Source organism: Protopterus annectens, chromosome 7.part0, assembly GCF_019279795.1.
Source record: "Protopterus annectens isolate FY-2018-M chromosome 7.part0, PAN1.0, whole genome shotgun sequence".
In the NCBI taxonomy this organism is placed as follows: Eukaryota; Metazoa; Chordata; order Ceratodontiformes; family Protopteridae; genus Protopterus; species Protopterus annectens.
Genome location: NC_056739.1, coordinates 1,642,740,173 through 1,642,756,087, shown reverse-complemented (window position 1 = coordinate 1,642,756,087; position 15,915 = coordinate 1,642,740,173).

Sequence of the window (15,915 nt, the reverse complement as noted above, 5' to 3'; positions counted from 1 at the left end):
AAGGTCCTGGACAAGGGGAAATCAATTCATACAGCCTACCTGGACTTAGCCAAGGCATTTGACTCTACCCCCTACACAGGGAACATTGACAAACTCACCCAACTAGGCATCAACCCTTATATTGTTAGATGGGTCACTAAGTGGTTCACTGATAGAACTCATATTGTCAAAATAGGGGAATCCACCTCCAGTAGCAGACCTGTAACAAGTGGTGTTCCACAGGGATCACACCTGGGACCTCTACTGTTTGGAATCTATTTCTCTGCAGTACAAAAACTAAAGGTCTGCGACTGACAAAGTTTGTTGATTACTGCAAACTGGGAGCGGTCATAGAATCTCCAAATGATGTCAACATCCTACAAGAGGGTCTTACCAAACAAATGATTGGTGTCAGAGTCATGGCATTAAACTCAATGCAAAAACAATGTATTACCATTCCTTTCAATAAAAGTGATGATCCTGCTAACTACCACATCAAAAGCACCACCTTAAGTATGCACTCAGTGGTGAGAGACCTGGGCACACAGGTTGACAGCTGCCTCACTTTTGATCACCATGTCTCCACAGTTGTGAGAAGGGCATTCTATATTGCTTATTTCATAAGTAAGGGCATTGCCTCTAGAAGAAAAGAAGTTATAACCTCCTTGTATACTTCCCTCTTCAGGCCAATAATTGAGTACAACACCCCTTTTGGTATGTACCTTTCCAAGCACCTGCAGCAATTGGAGAAACCACAAAGGCTCCTTACAAGGAAAATGCAATGTCTCCAGCATCTGTCCTATGGGGATCATCTTAAATAACTGTCACTTTACTCTGTTTCATGCAGACTACTCAGAGGTGATCTCTGCCTTGCATACAAGGCAACCTCTGACCCTGCTTTATTGGAAATGCTGCCTACCTGACTCCCACACTGACCACTATTCAACCTTTCTTTACAGGAAATGCATGTACACCCAAAGCAACATCCTCTACAAATACATCACTTCCAAGAAAAACTTCTCCCCCCACTACTTTCAACCTTCTACTACAACAATGTAACTGGTCTCCTCTTAAGCACCTACAATTAAACAACATTGTTCAGTACTTCAATGAAACCTTCCTTACAATTCTTAATAATTTAGCCCCTACCAGAAAACTTTTTACTATGACCATGCCCCCCCATGGCTATCCAAAGACACCAACTTACTAATGAGATGTAGAGACAAAGCCAGGACATATTTTCATATATCCAAAGACAAAACTGACCTCCTTAACTTTCAACAACTATGAAACTTAACAAAAAAAGAAATTAAAAGAGACAAACAAATATACTTCCTATCCTGTTAGCAGAAAAACCAAAACAATCCACAAAAATTCTGGCTTTCCATCAACCAACTCCTAAACCCGGGATATACCTCTACCCCACCACCTGCTACTTCAAATAACTCAGTCCCTATCTCTACTCAATTTATTACCCATTTCATCAACACTGTCACCTCCCTTCTAAACAATCAACCAATCCAGCCACTGACTATCTCCACCACAGCCATAGGCAATCATAGCCCCTTCTCCTTCTCACTCATACAAACTAAGTGCATAAAAACTCTCTTGTCCAAACTCAAACCATGCTGCACAGCTGCAGGGGTAATTTTGTTATGTTTTACAATCAGGATGCCCCTAACATTAGAAATATTGTTTCCAAACATTGGGACAAGTTTGGTTGTTACTCCGAATTGGAAGTGCTGTTTAAAACCCCTTTAAAGTTTACATATAAGAAAGGAAGGAACCTAAAAGAAATATTGGAAAGAAATTACAAGCCAGTTCATAGAAAAAGATTGTGCACTTACAAGTGAGGATCTTGTGCCCATTGTCCATTTGTTTTAAACCAGGAGTCAGTGTGCATCCCAGACAGGGGTTATATAGTTAAGGGTGATAGTTATTCCAACTGCTGTGTAGTGAAAGTTTGATCTATTTAGCTATGCGTAAACAGTGCAGAGCATTTTATGTTGGAAAAACTACACATAAATTGAAAAGAAGGATTTATGAGCACCTTAATGCTATAAGAATACAAGACAAAAACAATGCACTTTACAAACGCACTTTATCATGCACACGGGTCAAATGTTTTTTTTTTGTTCTTGCAAAGGTTGATCAGGATGTGAGGGGGGTCCTTGGGAGACCAGGACTGAGGTAAGATAGTTATATTGGCAACTGCTATTAGAGGCAAATAGGACACCAGGGCTTAATGAACATTTATCTATTGCCCCAATACTGACAATGAGGGCTGCAAAATTGTAATTGGGGGTGGTCCTGACACCACCTTATGACTATTTTGTACTACATTTTAATTAATGAAATTTATAGTACAATATTTATTAAGTTTATTTATTATGTATTTTATGTAAATGTCGTTTTATGTATTATATTTATATTATTGTATTAAAGAAAGAATATAATAATGCATTTTACACACATTATACATGCATCTATATATTTATGTTTTTACACACATTAATTAGTGTATTAGTATTTGCATAGGAATGTTTTATGTTTGTTTTTAAACTGTGTTCTTAAATTGTATTTTTTAAATCATGTCAGTGTCGTACATTTATTAAACAATCATTCAATTAAGGGACTATGAGGGTATATAAGGGGAAGTAGCAGCTAATGATTCATTTATACATCTGAAGAAGTCTTGTTGACAAAAACGCTGTGTGGAGTGTTGCGTTTATGTTACTGAATAAACGGCTGTTCCTTCTGAGTCTTGCTTGAACTGTGATTTTGTCAGCCTCCTGTTGATGCCTGCATTTGTGTACTGTTTTGTATATATGTTACTTGTATTGTTGCTGCTGTTTACATAGTAGGCAGTTGCAAACTTGTTTTTATAGGAGTGGTTTTCACTGAATTGTGCATAGCCTGCCTATTCTAATATTGAATGGGTATCTGCTTATTCAGCATTCTTAATGCTGTTAGTAAATCTTAATTGGTGTTTAGTTCTTGAGCTCTACTTCTCTTGCAATGCTGTACTAACTGTACTGTGATGGTTTATTAAACACAGCATTGCTTACCATTTCTTTTTATTGGTGTGCTCCAAGCCATGCCTAGTTGTATTTTATGTCTGAGGGGTTGTATGATATCTTCATGATTATCATTCCATTGTTTTCACTGTGCAAGCATAAAACAAATGTAGACAGTGACAGTGATACATCTGTTGAGGGATAGTTCTGTATGTGTGTCATATACATAAATTCTAGATATTACATACTGTAACTGTGGGCAGTTTTTCTACTGCTTTCAACTTCCATTCTGATGATATTCTTTTGTGATATCATACATTAACCATGTTGCATCACTCATCCTAGTTGCCTGGACATTTTAAGTTTATCATGGATTGTTAATCTTACAATATATTTTTGCACACATATTTTAACCATTGTTTGTTAACATGAACCATTAGTTGCACATAATGAGTTACAGGAGAAATTTAAATGTTATATTAACACCTCAACATAAAATTAGTGAATGTACAAGTAATATTACTACATGCCATGTAATGTATCAGAGTAACTTAACGACAGGGTAAGAAATCAGAGAATGTTCAAGTAATATTACTACATACCATGTGATGTATCAGAGTAACTTAATGACTGGCTAAGAAATCAGTGAATGTACAAGTAATGTTACTACATACCCTGTAAAGTATCAGACTAACTTAATGACAATGTATGATGGGCACACTGACACATTTGGGGCCTTTTGTTTACATCAGCAATATATGCCTATTATGAAATTTAGTATGTTGCATAATCATGCCATTACACCTGCTATTCTTACACCTTTGTGTCTTTTGTTATACAACCTATAAATAAACCTTATAGTCCAGATGTGCCGACCATTATGTTATCACAACAAATATACCATAATGTGATGTACAGTGGGCAAAAATTACACATCTAGTTTCATAAGTGTTGATGTTGTTGCTTCCATCTCACATAATCTCTGCAGTTATGCTGGTTCACATCATTACAGTGATGTATAGTTGTTTTAGATGTCTGCCTTTAAGGCTGATTGTGATATGTGACACATATCAACACATACTGGGAAGCAGCAGATATATGTGGCAATATTAGATCACTTGCCATGTGTATTACATCCAAATACATATCAGTTTTGTGAGAGCAACTTCCTTTCTATGACCTTCATTATGCTTCAGTAACATTTATTTTGCATTGTTTAATTTGTAGTTTGTTACACAATACATACGCATATGACTACTGCCGTGTTACTTAACACACCTGCCATAGCAACACATTTTACAAAGTTCCATCATGTATAAGATGTGTGCCTATATATATATATATATATATATATATATATATATATATATATATATATATATATATATATATATGTACAAATAATGGAAAGGTATTTTCTGTGCATGCCTTATCACTGATTGGGTTTTATTTCAGACATGTTTTACATATGAATGTTATGTTCTTTAAACACCATGTTGCAGTTTATTATGGACTGGATATATGCCTAACATCACATAAGGTGTTATACATAGATAGATCTAGACAGTAGTGTAACATTACATATATAACATTGCAGTATAACATTGCAACATGTAGACTGTGTAACTTTTGTATGCACTTTCTTTATTTATCAATTTTAGGTTAATACCCATCATGTATGAAAAATGTTTTATTCCTGTGTTCAGATCTGACTGAGAGTGGGATCAGTGCTGGATCACCAAATGGATGATATGCTGGGCCACTGTCAGACATGTCAGATTCCAAGGTCCTGGCTGATGATCATGACAGGGATGATGATGATGATGATAGACTGGGACATGCATGTGCCGTGGTTCCTATGGCTCACTGGAGAAGATGTCCACTACCATGCTAGGCAGATGATTTTCAGGACCAAATCTGGGATGTAATGACAGATGTCCTCCAGACACACATGAGGGGCATGACAGGTAGTTTCATTCAGGACATGGAATGAGTCATGTGCAACTCCTTCTGTGAGATTGCTAGAGAAATCTTTCATGTTATTCATCCCTGTCAAGGTGGACCCTCATGAATGTAAGTATTGTCTATGTGATCCACTTTTGTAATGCTGCCACCACAGTGTTTTCCATATTCAAATCTGTACAGCCTAGACACACGTGTGAAGAAATCCCATATTGCTGTTATGCTTTTTTTGTCATACATCATAATGTGCACTGCACATATCAGATCATGTGTGGGTTTAGCTTGCTGCTCCTGTATGACACACATTACCAAATGACACGTGTTACCATTACTATTTGCATAATCATTATATGTTGTCATTACTGTATACATTGCTCTATATGGGTAGGGGTACTACTTCTTCAATTTGTATTTGTTTGCATGTGTATGCATGCAGTGCAGCATAATATTTGTATATCTGATATACTCTGGCCCTGTATGTGACAGATATGACTGTTGCAGTTAGCATAAAGGGAGTGGGACACAACTGTTTTGCTTATGTTTTTCCTGTCTATACTTATGATGAATGACAGTAACTCACATACTACATTATTTCCATTCTTGGTGCATAACACAGTGACAACAGTTAAGTGTGTTTGTTTGCACAAGTTATGCATGTGTATGTAGTGCACACATTTGTGTATTGACAATTGCTGCCTTGTGTCTGTTCAACACCGTGACATGTCCTTGATTTTGTAACTTGTGTAACATTTTTGGGTTATGCTGTCCCCACTGTCACAATGATCGTGCGCCACGTACTGGCAATTATTGTGCAATGTTGTTGTACAGTACTGCAACAGGTACATACGAACATGTATCTTTCACATACTGCATTGGCATTCACTGGCACCTTGGTTAATATACAGAAATTATGCTTTCCTTAGCATCATTCATGATTCCTTTTTTTGTCCTTACGTTGCTTATGGCACTAGCCAGTCTTTTTGAAACTAGCTTATATTAGGACATGTATACACAGTTTAACATACATGTCCAAGTGTATACCTTTGCAGTATGCATGCGCTGATTTAAATAGATATACATGTGTATGGCCATAATATGAACGACACACAACCACCCTTGTAATATGCAACATGTTAAATGCTCATATTCCATTTTGTTGTGGTGTACTTATGTATACGGGATTGTCCTTTGATCAGTCCTACACATGTACAGTGATATTTATATCAGTAATGGTGAGTGCACCACCTGTTGTATTATATTTTCAAGGCAGTATATATGGGTATGTGATATCAAAAACATATTTTGTTGTGTACCCATATAATTTGCTGTTTAATTGCTATGCATTACTGTGCTGTTTGTGTCATTTGTACACATACCTGTTTATTGCCATTCCCAATGCACTATGCACATGTGTAAGTCATTCACTATTTGCTTTAATGTACCTTGTGAGGACTTGCAGTCCATCTTTTATTGTGGACAGATGCATGTGCACTTAGATCTCATTAGTTATGGTTGTTCTGCTTTATTCTGTGCCTACTTTCTCATGCTGGCATTTCCTCACTGATGTAGGTCTATGTTGTCCATCTACCTTTCTCCTTATAGATTTGCTCTACTTGTGTTACAAATACATGGTATGTGTTATGTTTGTGTTTACCTTCCTGAAATGTGTAATTGTTATACATTATGACCTTTTGCCACCATGATATGTATCATACACATGCAAGGCATATGCATGCAGGGTTTTTGCAACTGAATAGATTCCATCAGTGTTTCGGCTGTCCTTGTGTGTTTTTGATTACCTAGAAATGTATATATGTCCTGCCTATGCACAGGCTTGCATTCCTTAGTTTTCCTTATTCATATACAGTATGTATCACCATTTATGTTATATTCCATGTCTTTGGTGTGGGCATGTGTGATGAGCCTTCTTATAGTTTGGTTTATGTAATACCATTGCATGTCACACATCTGCATTGTATAACTGAACACGTATCTATGTGTTGCCTCTAGTATGGCATGTGCCTTTGACATATGGATCCCATTTCTCCTGTGCTTATGGTGTATATAATTATTTATTTATTACACAACCACATTAATTACTGGCTGCAGTACTGCTACTTGGCAAGGTGCCTAGTCATTTACCTTTTGCATGCAGGGTTAGAGGTTCTAGTCTGCTTCAGCATTTCCTGACCTGAATTTGTCCTTGCTGTTGCACAGCTTACTGTTGCATTGCTGACAGCCTGGTGGGTGACTGGATTTGATATCCATTGTCTTACTCATTCTGCTATGATTGTCACACAGTTTGCAACATCTCAGCAATGGCTTGTGCTTTTGTACTTTTATGCTTATGTATTTTTGCATTTTACCATGTCTGGTGTGAATCCCTACCCTTTTTGTCATTTTCATTCACCCGTGTTGTATGGTCTGCATGTGATATGACTGTGTACTTTACCTATCATTTATGTGTACTTCACCTATCATTTATGTGTATTTCTGACCTTGGTTTGTCATGTCTTGTGATATTTGTTATATGTTTGTGCCTGCTCTTTTGACCACCTCCTCTTTTTATGTCTTTTCCATCCCTTCAATTCTGAAAAAAGTGGGGTTATTAACCCCTCTAACTCTCTCTCTGACCTTCCTATTCCATCATACCTCTTGTGTGCTCTCTTCTTCAACTTCCGCCCACATCTGCTTTTCTTTCCTTAGGTGTGTGCATTACTTTTGTTTCCCTTTATCTGTCCTGCACTCATTGTTAGCTAGTGTTAGCTATGGCAAAGTGGCTGTGATTGCTCTTTGCCTTACTTAATTCATTTTTTCATTAGAAATGTTGTGGATTATGTTGTATTCTGCAAATTGTGAGGGATGTATGTATATATCTCCTTCTATGGATTATGACAATATCTGGATGTGGTTGCAGATATTTCTCATTTTTCAGACATAGCAGCTGATGCAAATTTGTCTTCATTTATTACTTTACTATTATTAATGTAATTTTTGTCAGGCTTGTATAAATTCCTTAGGTGTGCATTGGTGACGCACATACAGTTATTACTTCATGAACAACTTTTCCTGGAATACATATTTGACATGACTGATTGTGGATGTGCTGATGTCACTGGTTATGTTTGCCTCATGCTGAGATGTTCTCCATATTCTTGGGTATATTTACATGTTACTAGGTTATCCACAATTGTTGACACTTGGTGGATTGCTCTGAGTTCATGAACTTTATAGAATCTGACTCATTGTCCATAAAAACTCTTTACATAATGAGTAAATATTCTAGAGCTTATGAATATAAATTAATTCAGTGTTCCAATTTTGCTGTCTATAGGCTTCTTTCACACTAGTTTCCATGGAACTGTTAAGATTAAAACAAACTTTTTTGGGAATCACTTTTTAATGTAATGTATGACTACTGAGGCAATCAAAGTTTGAATTTCTGCTTAAAAATAAATAGTTATATTTCCCTGCAGGTTCTGACCAACAAAATTTATTTTTTTTATTATCTAGACTCTGCCTGCATTTGCTTAGGTTCATAGTAGGTTGCTAGGCTAATGACCCTAGGGCCTTTACAAGCCTAAACCATGTTATACCCATGTTCCCTAATTGACCTTGGTTGGATGGTTGTTATTCAAAGAGTGAGTCTATGATAAACACTGACTGTCCCTGTCCTTGAGGGACTTCGGTGCCACATATGAGCATGAAGAAATATTGATTTTTATGAACAAGATTTGGTATTATGGATATTAATCATTTACCTAATAAAGCCATAAAATGTTTGTACTCTGTATTAGTAAGAACTGTAAGCTTATGAGAGGAATGCAGTGTCTGATCCTTAGGTAGTTTAGGAATGACAGTTATTCATGGAAAAGGAGGATGACTTGTTCTCTAAGGAAAATTAACTACAGCTACAAGCTGTTCTTTTATCTTTGTGGGGAACTATCACTAGAGCCTTAGCAGATATGATCCTGATACCTATTGTTTTTTATACTCTACTCTACTATACTATACTATACTATACTATACTATACTATACTATACTATACTATAAGCATTAGAATTTTTCTTTTTGAATAATGAGGATGACATAATTCAGATATCATAAAGGTCTTCTTCACTTACTTATACTTTTGGCTGTTCCAGATTTTTGTCTTGTGTATAAATAGCATTAAATATATCCCTCAGCACTAATGGGTGTTAATCATCTAGTCTGTGAGTGCCAAGAAACAATTATACCAGTGGGGTAAACTGAGGAGGCATAAATACTTTAAGACAAACTAGGCATTGGCTAAATCTCCCTCATCCTATGACACTGGATTTCAAGACATTGAGGCAAAAAAGTTATACAGTGATAATCAGAAATAATATTGGGAAAATGTAGTCTTAAAAGACAGAAAACCAAGGGCTGGGCAAAAGGAAAACTATTTCTCCTACTATGTATATTCTGAGTGCAGGATTGGTTTATAAAATATAGCAATGTCTGAGTGGGGCACATTACCACATGATCTTTCAGCATGAGCTGAGAAGATACTTTATTATGGCCTTTTTAAAGGTTGACAATCTAGTGGAACATAAAGCACTAGTTAGTGGATCAGTTAAAATGTTCCATTATCATTAAACTGGCCTGTGCAAAATCTAACTTTATTCAAAAGGTGTGTACTTGATACTAATCCATCCATCCTCTACCCCTTTCTCCCATTTTTGCACATGGGTTGGGGTATCACTTCAATGGTGACAATCATCTCAAGCCAGCCCTGCCGTTGGTTTACTAATATAAGTATTTAAATAAACATTTGTAGAAGTGAAACCCTTACTATTAAGGAGAGTTTCACTGCCACTATCCTGTCCGAAATGAGATATACCTTATTGTTTCAGGTAAGAGAGTTTATTACTTAAGGTGGATTTCTACTCCCTTTTTTGACTGATGGTTTTGATGTAGAGCATGTTCCCTAAACTCCCTCCAACATGAGGCTGTCATATTGAACTACCAGTAATTCAGCCTCTTGTAGTAGCAAAAACTTCAGTTTTTCCTAATATTGCAAAAGGAAGACATTTTAACAGAAAAATCAGAGAATTAACATAAAAAAACAGATTAAATGTGCAAGTCATGTTCTTCTTTTGTTAGTTAAATATTATGCAGAATTATACAGAAGCCCCATTTGAATACAATACTATCTTCTGAAAAGCTCTGATTCGGTAATCCCAACATAATGGTCTTGCAAGCAGAGGGTTGATTATCTTCCTTTTTATAGTGCTAGGTAAGGTTGCTCTAAGAAGGAAGAAAATTGGAAAAATATCCTTTAAGAACTAAATACTAACAACATTTTAATTCTGTACAAAGGCAAATGAATACAGTCCCGCATATCTTGAATATGTATAACAATGGTAAGCAATATGTGCACCTGAATTTCCTTCAGAAAGTTGTAAGGAATGACTGCCAAGTTATACACTCCAAGGTAACACTGACTAAGCTACTCAGTGGATTAAAAGGTCAATTAAGCTGGTAAAGAGTTTTAGGATCTCCCCTACCAGTGCCGTACTCAGCAGTTTTCTACGAGTCATTAAGTAAGTAACCTACATCAATTACTTAATTAGTTTATCCTATGATTTCTGCTTAATGAAGTGCATGGTCATAGGATAGCTGAAGCCTTTTACTGCACACATTTTGAATAGGATGCCAGTCTATCAGAGCATGCAGACACACTCACAGTATGCATGCTTACTAGCAATTTTCAGGACAGAGATTCACCTAAAGCATCTTTCTGAGATGTCTGTGGAAACTAAAGCATCTGGTAAAATCAACATGGGCACAAGGAGAAAATATATACTCTGTAGAGAAGGCATCTCAACTGGAATATATAGCCATACTAACTGTTGTAATGTGTAATCCAAATTAATCCAAATGAATTTTAGTAATGAGTTAATATGGCTTTATATACCAGAAGACATTCCATATAGAGTGGTGCTACGATAATTTTTGTCAAGCATTAAAATAACCAGAAAATTTTAAGAAATTAGTCCTTGGGTTTGTGGCACAGAGGGTGTACAGCCCTGACTGTAACCTAGGTGACTGAGACTCATTTAGCTGCCATGGCAATGGATAAGCCAGGCAGTGCAAGAGAGGCATGATGGGGTATTGCCCACTCACCTTCCCTGGGGGAGGTGAGAGGATGGCTGTGAGTGATTGTAGAGAACATGAGTAAGTGAATTTTCCCTGGTGGAAAATGATGAAACCATTTCCTGCACTTCATGGCAGGGGCTGCTTGCTGGCAATGTCTATTTTGGAAGTGAAGGACAGCCAGTGCAGATAGCCCATTGCATGATTCCCTTTGGCTGCTTATTGAGGCACATGCATAGGGACATAAGGCTAAAGGGAAAACCTCAAACCATCCCTGAAAACTGTCTGAAGGATGATCCCTCCCAGTTAACTCTCATTCCAGTGATGGGGAAGAAATGAATCAGTTGGTGGGAGGGGATGATGATCCACAAACACTAGGGACAAAAAGTGCAAAAAGAATATCAAGAAATTAAGGTAAACGCAGCATGACTATAGAAAGTAAAAAGGAAGTGGTATTCAATAACTGATTCTTGCTTGACTGGAGGTATTGAGTCATGTTATGTATCCAATCCTGGGATTCAGTATGTTGGGTCTGGGATTTTTTCATGTGTTTTTACGCATGGATTCTCATCCCCACTCTTACAGAAGAAGAATACCGATACATACATGTGTCTTGATGTCAGAATTTGCTTTTTGACTCCGCTGTGAGATTTCTGATGTACTGATGCTTCTGCAGACCCTTACACTTCTAATGGGGCATCTACTATAGTTCATCTATAGGCAATATCAGAACAGCCATAAGACTGAGCAGTTTGATAACAAATCTGCTGTCAGTTTTGTTTTTCATATTTTTGCATCATATTTTCAATGCAATTAATTATTTCTCACATAATAAAGTCTCAAATCTCATTCTTGCAAGCTTTATTTTCACCGAACCATCAGTTTTTGGCTGTATATCTTCAGTTTTAGCTCAAAATTACTACATTTCTAAAGCCAGATTGAAATATGTATGAAAACTGTAAGCTATGGAGTCAACATTTTGAGTTATATCTCAAAAAACTTTCAGAGAAAAAAAATGAAATAAAATGGCCAATATTCTTTCTTGTGACAGGCAATGGCAGAATCAAAATATTTAAAATATTTGTCTTTAGAAAAGAAGAGAGTGACAAGGTTAGCATACTGTGAGTCAAAGATGAAACTACTGCATGTAAGATGTTTATTTTCATTAGAAATTAATTAATAGGTTCAGGAGTCAATACACAGCAATGTGAATGTTCTTAAATAAAGGCAGCTGTACTGTAGGTCTGGCACTTCATCTGTCTCACCGACCTAAAAGAGAATGTTATATAGACTCAGAAATGATTATTTAAGAGGCAGATTATTAAACAAAAATGATCTGATACTAAAACTGTACACTGAGCATGCATAGTAAGTGAACTTCTAACATGTGTCTTAAGAACATGATGGAAGAGTTGAAAGTGTGAAAAATAAGTGCCGTAATTGAAAAGATTGTAAAACAAAACTTAAAATGCTCAAACATATTACAAGAAGAAAATATACTGGTCTCATTCAAAGATGGCTGCCGTTCTGTAAACACTGCTAATCTATAGCTCTCCAAATACTCAGAGGAAAACTTAACCCAGAGGTTATATCACAACTTATTTAACAATAATTCTTTGAAATAACAACTCTAACTTCAGTTCAAAATCATAGAAGAGGTGAAGGAACCTGAAAAACTAACAAATCTATCAGGATTACAACAGATTAGTTGAACCTGAAGAAAGTGTCAAACAAAGAAGCCGTGTGCTCAGAACAATCTGCTTATCTACATCTAAAATATATCAAGATCCTGTACTGCTGCAAAATGTCAAAAGAGGATAAAAACATGGACACAACAACTACAAAAACTAAACTTTCAGAACTTTTATCACCTGAGAAAGATTTAATCTTGAAAAGACAGAAAATTACAAAACAACAAGAGTCTTTAAAACCAGGGAATAAAAATAAAACAGATCAACTGGCAAATATGGATGAGATTAAAACAGCTTTACTTCCTATCCAAGAAGCTATAAAAGAACTGTCTAATCAAGTCCAATCCTTTGGAACTTCCTTCAGTCAAATCTTGGAAAGAATGGATAAATCTGAAGCTAAAATCACAGAGAACGAAGACAAAATAGCCCTGCTTGCCAAAAAAGCTGACTCACATGAAGCAGACATTCAATCTATGCAAGCTAAAATTATTGATCTGGAGGCAAGATCCAGAAGAAATAACATAATCATCAGAGGAATGCCAGAAAGTATACAATATAATGAACTAATCCCATCTATCATACAAATATTCACAATACTATTCAGTGACTTGAAAGCTGCACAACAAATAACAATAGAGAGAGCCCATAGAGCCCTGAGAGAATCTCAAGCATTAAATATCCCATGACCTGTTTATGCCAAAATTCTCAACTTCCAAGATGTTAACAAAATATTATTAACTGTAAAGAAAAATGGAGGCTCTATTATGTGGAATAATAACAGAATTTCCCTGGCTCAAGACTTGCCCCTGCAAATTAGGCAAGCCAGACAACTATTATCTCCTTATTGCAAGTTTCTAATTGAAATACAACTAAAATTTCAGATGAAGTACCCAAATACATTAATATTCTCAGTTGATGGGTGTAAATATACAGTCGCAAATAAAAAAGAAGCTAAGCCTACTTTTATGGCGGTTTTTAAAAGCTTACCGGCTTCAGAGAGCTAGTGCCAACTTCCGATGCGATCGGCGTGACCTCTGAGGTCGGATGCACCCTCTACTACTAGTCGAGGACTTAATCTTGCTATATTTGGTATCTTTCTTGATTTAGGCCATTTTTTAAGGCAGGTACAACCTTTGTTTTGGGATTCTCAAGAAGCACGACCAGAAGTCTACAACCTTCACATCATCCAATTTTCCCACGAGAGGAACCTAAGTGGTTTTACTGCCTCATAAGGTCTATTTATGATGTGGCGCATCTGGAAGTTTGTCTGGATTATGAGTCCCCCATCGTGAAGCTAACAGTCGGCTTAGCTGATCGGAAACCCGATGGAGTGTCTCCAGGACTTGTTAGGATAAAATAAAGACAATAAAAGTATTTATACTGTTACAAATACACTTACAGTAATGCCAGAATCAATAGCATTATCCCTTTAACACTAAGCAATGTACCCAATCTGATTTAACTTTATTATGACATAGTCAGCTTGTATTAAGCATATATGAGATTGAAGTAGTTTTTTTTTACACTATCTGACAGGAAACTATTTTATATTAATGTAACAAGCTGCACCTTATATATATATATATATATATATATATATATATATATATATATATATATATATATATTATATATATATATATATATATATTTTTTTATTTTATTTTTTTTTTTTTAGAGGACTTAAAATAAAGAAATAAAAAAAATAATCATTTATTAAAATTGGATTAAACTTCACTCAATTCTCACTCAATTCTGGAATTTATATTATTTAAGGGATCATATGCTTAAAATAATTTTTTGTTTCTTTTTCTTTTTTTATCTCCTTCACCTGACATGATCAATAATATTATTAACATTCATTCACTTGAGAATATATATGACATTATATATATATTACACAGCTATAATTGTGGAAGTTCTTGAACCTTGAGGACTAAAACTAAACCTTTTTTTTGGTCACTTTTTGGTTTTTTTTTTAGTTTTTTTAAATAAGCATTGCTAAAAACTTGAATCGCCTTTCCTTAAAATGCATGACTAAACTATAATATGTTTAACCATCTTAGATTGTTAGAATATTAGACTACCTAATTACCTATGTTTATGTTTATATACTTATCTAGGACTGATCTCTTCCAATACATGATGATCCTACAACCCTTTCATAGAAACCCTAACCTGAGAATTAATAATCAACTAATAGACCTAAAAAGCTTCCCACTTATAACTAACTTAACTCTACAAGATATATACCCATATTTGAATTATGCTGCTCATGATCTAAGACAGGAAATGAATCTTCCCAAATCATATTTAGTGATTTTGAGACAGATTAAAGAATTATCCACAAGCTACTTTAAAGACTTAACTATTAGTAAAGAGGATTTAATGAAAGGTATCTCAATATGGCAAGCCCTTTTACAAAGTACCAAATTTATAACATGCACGTATAAATTAATAAAAGACATCAAATATCAAGACCACCTTCTCTTATCAAAATATCGGAAAGAAAAATTACCATTGGTGGAAGAAAGTAAAATAATAAAAGCAATCAATTTAACAGCAAAATCAATCTCCCTCCAAAAGTTAACATTTACCCAGCTCATGATATTAAATAACGCCTACTATACATGTCTTAGCTTGCATAAATTTAACTCTAAAAATTCTCCTAAGTGCCTGTATTGTAAAGATGAAACTGCTGACCTCTTACATATGTTCTGGAGCTGTAAATGTATATATAAACTTTGGAATTCCTTAAAATTATAACTACAAAAGATGGGATATCAAAATTCAACACTTTCTTGGGAATTTATGATATTGCATATCCCTACAAATAATCTATCTAGATCCCAAATGATCATACTTATGAATATTTTCCTGCTAATGAAACTCTACATAGCTACTAACTGGCTGAACCCATCTCAAACTTCATGGGATAATTTTAAGATCTTATTGATAAAACATATTTTAGCCCACAAATACGTAATCAATAACCATAGCAAACATCTCTATAATCTGAAGATTTGGGAATACATTTTCAATATTATACTGGCTTAACACATGGAATCTAGAAAACTCCCTTGTTATATAGTATAAAATGCAACCCTACTAGGAACCATATTATTACAAGATACTATCTCTGGAG